Raw genomic sequence first — 8,873 nt, 5'->3', positions numbered from 1 at the left:
TGCAAACTTGACATCTGTACACAAATTAACGCAGATTACAACACAGGAGAGATTATATATTCTGCAACTGATGAAAGGAATAAAGCTATAATTGGTAATTCTGTTCAAAAACACTTTTTGTTATACTGGGTAAAATCGTCCTTCCATTCGGAAAGAAGTCAATACATTATGTATTAGGAAATAGGGGGTTAAAAATGGATCTCTGTGGGAACTGCAGGCCTGTATAAACTCTGATAAATCACTACCCTTCAGTGCAATAGGCGGGGATAGATTACAGTTTCAGTGGCAGATCCAGGCGGGGGATCGGGGGGCACACGCACCCCCCTTTTAGAGACCAAAAGTATTTTTTTAAGAGCCCGAAATTTTAAACATCCTTCATAGAAATAAGATTAATAGCCAGTACCTGTCATCTAGAATGCACTGTGACGCAGGCGCGGCGGTCGAGACTCCAGATATCCAAGCACGAATTTGAATTGCTCACAGCTCAGGTCTCAAGTTATTACAACGTGACACGATTAGTCAGTGATACCACAATATTGCGTCAAAGCGATCACGAGGAGAGGGTGAAACAGGAGACAATTTAAAGGGAAAGTCCGGTCAACAAGGAGAAATCAGTGGATCATTATGCATACCTAAAACTAATATGTTTGTGGCCATTTAATAAATTTAGCGTTAATCAGTAAAGAAATAAAAACATAAATTGTCGTAGCGATCATGATACCGGGGGTGGCCATTATTGCCCAAATATGGGCAGTAACGACGGCCTGACATCACATCTTGCGATGCTTCTTAGCAGAGAGGCACTGCGCTCATACAGCTGTGATAAACAACAATTATTTTGGATTTCCAGAGGACTTCACCATTGAAATTTGCGAGAGCTATTGTTGAAGCAACAATGCCCATGTGCATGGCAGTTAGATGTTGCAATACATTGGGTAAAAGTGGAAAAAACATCACAAAAAACCCAAAAATAAGGAGACGGCTGACCAGCAGACAGATTCAACTCACATCGTCCCTTTTTGGTCTCCTTGCCTCAAACTGGTATGGCTGGATTTCGTCAAAAGTCATGTTGATATCAAGAAAGTCTTCTATATATTCCAAATCACTATCAGATGATGATGATAAATCCATGGAACTCCCATCGCTGTCGCTAATCAATCCATAACTCTCTGCCGCACTGGTCATCACCATCTTCTTCTTCTTCGTGTGAGAGGAGTGTGAATGAAGGAGAGGGGAGAGAGCGTGAGAGTGAAAGTACCTTTCTTTTCATATCTTTTGGCTTTCTTCACTGTTTCACTGGGTGTGCTTTTTTATATTATTGGTTAATTTATTTTTTGGGATTACTTGGTTTGAGTGTTCACAAGTTTTGTTTGGGGCGTGGCCGTCAGGCCTGTCTGGGTGGCTAGCAGCTGCTAGCACCATGGTGGTGGGTGTGGGAGGTTTCTCCACGCTGACACGGAGAAATGGCATCAAGGTGGGTGCTGGCTCTCTCCGTGCAGCGTGGAGGAAATTTGTTGGCTGTAGGGGAGGTGATTGGACACGGGTTCATCAAGTCGGCAGCTCGAATGAGTGGAGCTGTCGTGTTGTTTGTTGAGAAAGTCGAGCAAGCTCAACAATTGGTGGAAGCAGGCATATCTGTTAATGGACAGTTTTTACAGGTTTCACGGCACGGTAAGGTGGTGTCACCAATTAAAAAAATCATGTCAGGGTGTAAATCACCTTTATTGAAACATGTTGTCTCGCATAGGAGGACACTGCTTATGCTGCTAAACAGGTGGGATGAAGAGCTAAATTTGTGATTTCATGTGAAGATAGATGGACTTGATTACATTTTATTTGCAACTTCTTCCCACATGAAGTGTTTTGGTTGTGGCCAGGAGGGTCATGTTGTAAAGGTGTGTCCCGATGGGGCCCGCTGCTGCTGAGCAGGTGGGGCCCCCACCTGGTGAGGCTGCAGCTGCGGAGGAGGAGTCCGCTGCTGTGGAGGAGGAGCCCGCTGCGGCTGCTGCGGCGGAGGAGGAGCCGGCGGGAGGTATTTTTGAGGGGCCAGTAGTGGACAGTGAGAAAACTTTGAAAATAAGTGTATGTGTGAAAAAGGATGGGAGCACGGTGTTGTGTGTCGATGGGGTGAATGGTGGTGAGGGGGAAAGCGAAGTGGGGGAGAGAGACGGTTTGCAGGAAGAGCAGATGGGAATGAGGTGCGATGAGGGGTATTTAGTATGTGGAGGTCAGGGAGGGAAAGGAAAGGTGGAGGTAAACGGACAGGTCGACGGTTCAGGAAAGAACAGTGTTGAGGCGTTTTCTGGAGCTGTAGTGGAGGGAGAGACAGGTGAGGCAGAGGAGGTGATGGAGCTGGAGGCTTCTGCTCCAAAAAAGAGACAAAGCAAAAGGAAGAATGTGGTGGCTGCTGCGCAGGCCAGTAAGCAGGCCAGCAAGCTGCCTGCAGAGAGAAAGGAGGTGTCAGATAGCAGCGACACTGAGAGCTGGTTCTCTGACACCAGTGAGGTTTCTGTCACAATCAAGCAGCAAAGAACCTAGATACAATGCAGAATCTTTTAGAACATTTCTGCAGCAAACTAAAGGATTTAGAGGAATACAAATTGAAACATTTTTTCCTAACTTAAGATTATTTTATTTCTCAGCAAGACATCACATCAGGAACAAGGAAGTGTCAGGTTTATCAGATCAGGAAGTTTTTAGGTTAAAGAAAATTATGTCCAAAGTAATTCAATTCAATTCAATTCAATTTTATTTATATAGCGCCAAATCATGAAACATGTCATCTCAAGGCACTTTACAAAGTCAAGTTCAATCATATTATACAGATTGGGTCAGATTATACAGATTGGTCAAAAATGTCCTATATAAGGAAACCAGTTGATTGCATCAAAGTCCCGACAAGCAGCATTCACTCCTGGGGAACCATAGAGCCACAGGAAGAGTCATCTGCATTGTACATGGCTTTGCTGCAATCCCTCATACTGAGCAAGCATGAAGCGACAGTGGGAAGAAAAACCACCCATTAACGGGAAGGAAAAACCTCCGGCAGAACCGGGCTCAGTATGAACGGTCATCTGCCTCGACCGACTGGGGTTACAGAAGACAGAGCAGAGACACAACAAGAGAGACAAAAAAGCACAGAAGCACACATTGATCCAGTAATCTGTTCTACATTAGATGGTAGTAGCGGGTGAGCCGTCTTCTCTGGATGATGTCACAGTTAACAGAACGCCAGACCAGGTGTACCTACTATGAAGAGAAAAGAGAGAGAACAGAAAGTTAAAGCAGAAATGACAACACATAATGCATAATTAAAGAACAGTAGAACTCAATACAGGGTTTCCCGCAGCGCTATCTTGGCGTGGCGGCCGCCACGCCAAACTCACGCTACCGCCACGCCAACATTCCAAAAAAAAAAAAAAAGGAAAAAAAGTGACGTTAACACGCGCTTTCGCGCGTGCGTGAATGGCATGGAAAAACACATGGATACCCCCGCTCTGCGAGTCCACCCCCCCCCCCCGCTCCGCAACTCGGTCCGTCCCCCCGCGAGTCGGTCCGCGGAAAACGTGTCGTCCAGCAACCCCCCCCCCCCCCTCCGCGTGTCGGTCCGCCTCGCATAAGCAAATTCCTGCGGGAAACACTGCAATAGAGTGAGAAGATTAGATCCTAATATACTCCAGCAGCCTAAGCCTATAGCAGTAAAACTATAACGCCAGCTGAGAGTAACATGAGCCACTAGTTATAATTTTTGTCAAAAAGAAAAGTTTTAAGCCTAGTCTTAAAAGTAGACAAGGTGTCTGCCTCACGGACCAAAACTGGGAGTTGGTTCCACAGGAGAGGAGCCTGATAGCTAAAGGATCTGCCTCCCATTCTACTTTTAGAGACTCTAGGAACCACCAGCAGACCTGCAGTCTGAGAGCGAAGTGCTCTGTTAGGAACATACGGGGTAATCAGAGCTCTGATATATGATGGAGTTTGATTATTAAGGGCTTTATACGTTAGAAGAAGAATTTTAAATTCTATTCTTGATTTAACAAAGTAAGAAAACCGTTTTGATTAGAATGATGCACAGTAGCACTTTATTATTATTATTTATTTTTATAGTTTTTTGGCATGTTGTTTTTAGCTTCTTACCCATTATGGATTATTTTAAAATAGCGTCTTTGAATCTTAACGGGGCAAGGGAGGCTGAAAAACGTGCTTTGATTTATCAAGCGCTGAACCAAAAGAGAATTGATGTAATTTACCTACAAGAAACTCATAGTGATCTTTTAACTGAAGCAGACTGGTGTAGAGAGTGGAGGAGAGAGGTCTTTTTAAGCCACGGCACCTCCCAGAGTGCGGGCGTTGGCTTCCTCTTTTCTAAAGCTTTTACCCCAAACTCTACAGAAGTTGAACACGTCATTAAGGGGAGGTGTCTTTTAGTCAAAGCAAAGTTTGATAATTTTAACATGGTTTTTATTAACATTTATGCTCCTATCACCAATGCAGAGAAAAAGCGTTTTTTTGAACAAATTGGGGAAAGGTTGGGTGATTGTGGGTCTGAGGATTATGTTTTTATAGGTGGGGATTTTAATTGTACTGAAAACGAGTTTTTAGATCGTAATCATGCAGAGCCGCACCCAGCGGCCCAACATGCTCTGAGGCAGCTGGTCTCATCTCACGGCTTGGTGGACGTATGGAGAAGGATGCATGAAGGCTCCAGGCAGTGGTCTCACAGTAAGGAAAACAGAATCTCTTTAGCTCGTCTTGATAGTTTTTGTTGTTTTAAACAACATTTTAATGTGTTTAAAACGTGCCAGCTTTTACCAGTAGGTTTTACGGATCATTCCCTGGTTTTAGGTAATGTTTTTATTAGAAACATTTTACCTAAAAGTGCTTACTGGCATTTTAACTCAGCTTTAATGTATGATTGTAGTTTTAAAGAAACTCTGAGTTATTTTTGGACTGGTTTTAGACAGAGAAAGAGTGATCTTACACGTCTGCAACAGTGGTGTGACCATGGTAAAGTTCAAATAAAACTGCTGTGTCAGCAGCACAATCTCAATGTTACTCGTGAGATCACCAGATCGCTAAGGATCTGGAGATAAATATTGTGGAGTTAGAACATTTGAGTGAATCCACAGGAAATCGAGAGTACATTGAAGCTCTCAAATCTAAAAAGCTAGTTTTAGCAAACCTGCTGGAGACTAAAGTTCAAGGCGCATTGGTCAGGTCCCGGATCCAGAACATCACGGATATGGATGCGCCTTCCAGCTTTTTTTTTAACTTGGAGAGAAAGTGTGGTCAGAGGAAGCTGATCCACTCTCTACTGTCAGACACGGGGCAGCAGTTAAGTGAACCGGGGCAGATCAGGAGGAGGGCGGTGGAGTTCTACTCTTCGCTATTCCGTAGCGAGTACAAGGAGAATGATGAACTGTTCGAGGAGTTCTGTAGTGGACTGCCTCAGGTCGCTGAGGGGACCATCACCCAGCTAGAGTGCCCCTTGGGGGCTCAAGAGCTCCACGCGGCCCTCCAGAGCATGCAGGGCCAGAAGGCCCCAGGCATCGACGGGTTCACCGTCGAGTTTTACAAGGCATACTGGGACATCTTAGCAGGGGACCTGCTGGATGTTTTCAATAAAAACCTGACCACTGGTTTGCTCCCGCTGTCATGCTGCAGGGCAGTCATCACCCTCCTGCCAAAAAAAAGGCAATTTGCAGGACATAAAGAACTGGCGTCCCGTGTCTCTTCTGTGCACGGATTACAAAATTCTCTCCAAGGCCCTTGCAAACAGGATGAGGGGAGCAATGGAACAGGTCATCCACCGGGACCAGACCTACTGCCTCCCCAGCAGGTCCATAGTAGATAACATCTACCTAATTCGGGATGTTTTGGAGGTCTCCGGCTCATTGGGTTTGAATACGGCCTTGATCGCACTAGATCAAGAAAAGGCATTTGACCGCGTCGAACACAGCTTCCTCTGGGAAACCATGGAGAGGTTTGAGTTTGGCGCTGGTTTTATAGCCAAGATCCAGGTGATGTACAATAATATTGAGAGTGTGCTGAAGATCAATGGTAGCCTGTGTGCTCCTTTTAGAGTGTGTAGAGGCGTTCGGCAGGGCTGTGCTCTCTCGGGGATACTCTACGCACTCTCCCTGGAACCCCTCCTCCAGAAAATACGTGCGAGTGTTCAAGGTCTGGTTTTACCCGGTTTTAATAGAAAGATGGTTTTATCTGCCTACGCTGACGATGTTGTCGTTTTTATAAAAGACCAACAAGACGTCGATGTTTTAAACAAAATTACCAATCATTTTTCTATCCTGTCTGCCTCGAGGGTGAACTGGGCTAAGAGTGAAGCCTTCGCCACAGGTGAGTGGCATGGAGGGCGTCCGGTTCTCCCTCAAAATCTGCAATGGAAGACAGACGGCTTTAAGTACCTTGGGGTTTATCTGGGGGACAAAACCACTGCACAGAAAAACTGGGAAGACATGGAAACAAAAGTCAAGACTAAACGTTCTAAGTGGAAGTGGCTACACCCTCAGATGTCATATAGAGGCAGGGTGTTGGTTTTAAACAATTTAGTTGCTTCACAGCTATGGCACAAGCTTTCTGTCTTGGACCTACCGCCGGGATTGCTGGTAAAGTTACAGTCAGAGATGGTCGAGTTATTTTGGAATGGTTTACACTGGGTGCCACAGCCTGTTTTGTTTTTACCAAAGGAGGAGGGGGGCCAGGGCCTGGTCCACCTGGCAAGCAGAACAGCTACTTACCGTATGCAGTTTCTCCAGAAGTACCTGGCAGGGCCTCCTGACACCGTGTGGAGAGATGTGGCCAGTTGTATTCTCAGACGTGTAAATAACTTGGGGCTGGATGCTGCTCTGCTTCTAACCGATTTTAGTTTTTTAAAGTTAAAAGGGATGCTTCAGTTTTATCAGGGTGTTTTTAAATCCTGTGCTCTTTTTAAAATAAAAACACCAGAAACGTTTAACTCTCTGCATTGGTTATTAGAAGAACCTGTGGTCTGTGGAGCGAGACTGGACGTCTGTGGCAGCAAAGTACCGGGTCTGTCGGACGCGCTGTGCAGGTCCGGGACAGTGACCCTAAGGCATCTGGTGGAGGTGGCTGGACCAAACCTCGACAACGTCAGAGATGTTGGTTTGCTGCTCGGAGTCCGGTCTGCCAGGTTGTTACAGCGATACTTGGACTTGGTGAGAGAGAGGATGACAGCTGGAGAGAGGCGTCTGTTGCAGCTGTTTTTTTCGAGAGAAAACCCACCAGACCCTGCAGACCCATTCCCAGACATCCACCTAGATCCTGATCTTACGGAGGAAAGTGGCCCTCTGCTACAAAACATACATACAGGGCTGTACAGGACATTGGTCAAGATTTTCAATAAGAGAACTCTGCAAAAAAGGTCAGAGAGCGTGTTGGACGACAAGTTTGGAGGACAAAAACCCCAGTGCAGGTCTCAATATAAGCCTCCGATTAGAAAAGGAACTGGTGATCTTCAATGGAGAATCCTTCACGGAGCCATTGCAACAAACTCGTTTTTATCGGTCGTTACAACCGGGGTTTTAAATGAGTGTCCTTTTTGCAGTATGTCAGAGAATGTTTTTCATGTTTTTATGGATTGTGTACGATTGTCGACTTTCTTTAACCTTTTAATGAGTGTTTTTAACCTCTTTGGTGTAGTTTTTACCACTTCTCTTTTTATTAATGGTGTACGTTACTGTAAGGCCTATAAGTTAAAATCCCAAATTTAAAATTTTTTAATTGCCGAAGCAAAGATGGCTATTTATAAATCTTGAAGGGACAGACTGCAGGCTGGACCTCATCTCGATGCCGTGGCTCTGTGGAAGTGCAACGTAAAGGCCAGGATCAGACTGGAGTTTCACTTCCACAGTGCCACTGGCAACTTGAATGATTTTGTGCAATTGTGGGGTTTTAAGGAGGTTTTATGCAAGGTTTCTGATCAGAGTGTACTAATATATAACAAGCACCTTATGTAAATAATTACCTCTTTAAAGTTGTTCTGATCATTGTTTAGCAGTGATTTGCTATTTTATTGTATCAATAAATGTTTTGTTAAAAATCAAAAAAAATCTTCTTCTTCTTCTTCTCTTTTTTTAAGGTGGTTGGCAAACAACTTTTAGGTGCATTACCGCCACCTTCTAGATTGGAGTATGGATCAACCTTCATCTTATATTCTCCCCACAGAAAAAATGTATGATGATCGATAATAATGAGATGATAATGAGAAAACATGGGGTTCTCACAAGTTGTGTAAAGTTGAAAAGTAATGCAATTTTAGGAAAACTTTTTCAAGTAATGGGAAAGTTATGAATATTTAATTTTTGTTGCACAGTTTTTCAAAAGTAATGTAAAAAGAGTGTAAAGTTAAAAAAATGTAAGCAAGATTTGTGGACATTGACACGCATACAATAGTTATTGTGTAGTGTGTATTGTCTGGTCTAAACCCGTTAGTGCCACATGTGTTGTATTTTTAAAACTAAGAATGGTCTCCTTTATGAAAACACACTAGGCTTAAAATTATTGCCAAGCAAGTTGCATATGATGAGCGATGAGAGTGAGAAAGAGATCTTTACATCATATAAAGATGATCTACCAACAGGATCAACATTCAGGCAGGAACTGAAGTTGTGGCACAAAAAGTGGTCATCATCAGTGGACAACCCCAGCTCTCTCCCTGAAATTCTAAGGATAACAAATATGAAGTGCAACTCAAACATTTCTATGATTCTTCACCTTCTGTCAGTTATATCTGTTACGAGTGCTTCTGTGGAACGTGCTAACTCGGGCCTTGAAAACTTTGCTAAGGTCGACTATGGGACAGGAAAGGTTTGTGGCTTTGCTACTTATGTATGTCCACA

General features: G+C 44.1%; 1 long non-coding RNA gene across 1 annotated transcript; it reads left to right on the top strand.

Annotated features, from left to right (window-relative positions):
• The first annotated feature begins 1,210 nt into the window (after window positions 1-1,210).
• LOC118562358 lies at window positions 1,211-7,263 on the top strand. Its single transcript, XR_004930588.1, has 3 exons — window positions 1,211-1,254; window positions 6,317-6,351; window positions 6,991-7,263. It is a non-coding gene; the product is annotated as an uncharacterized LOC118562358 (long non-coding RNA).
• Window positions 7,264-8,873: the final 1,610 nt, after the last annotated feature.

The sequence above is a fragment of the Fundulus heteroclitus genome, unplaced genomic scaffold (assembly GCF_011125445.2).
Source record: "Fundulus heteroclitus isolate FHET01 unplaced genomic scaffold, MU-UCD_Fhet_4.1 scaffold_88, whole genome shotgun sequence".
NCBI classification, from domain to species: Eukaryota; Metazoa; Chordata; class Actinopteri; order Cyprinodontiformes; family Fundulidae; genus Fundulus; species Fundulus heteroclitus.
The sequence above is the reverse complement of the archived record's forward strand: the minus strand, read 5'-3'. Positions and strand labels throughout refer to the sequence as shown.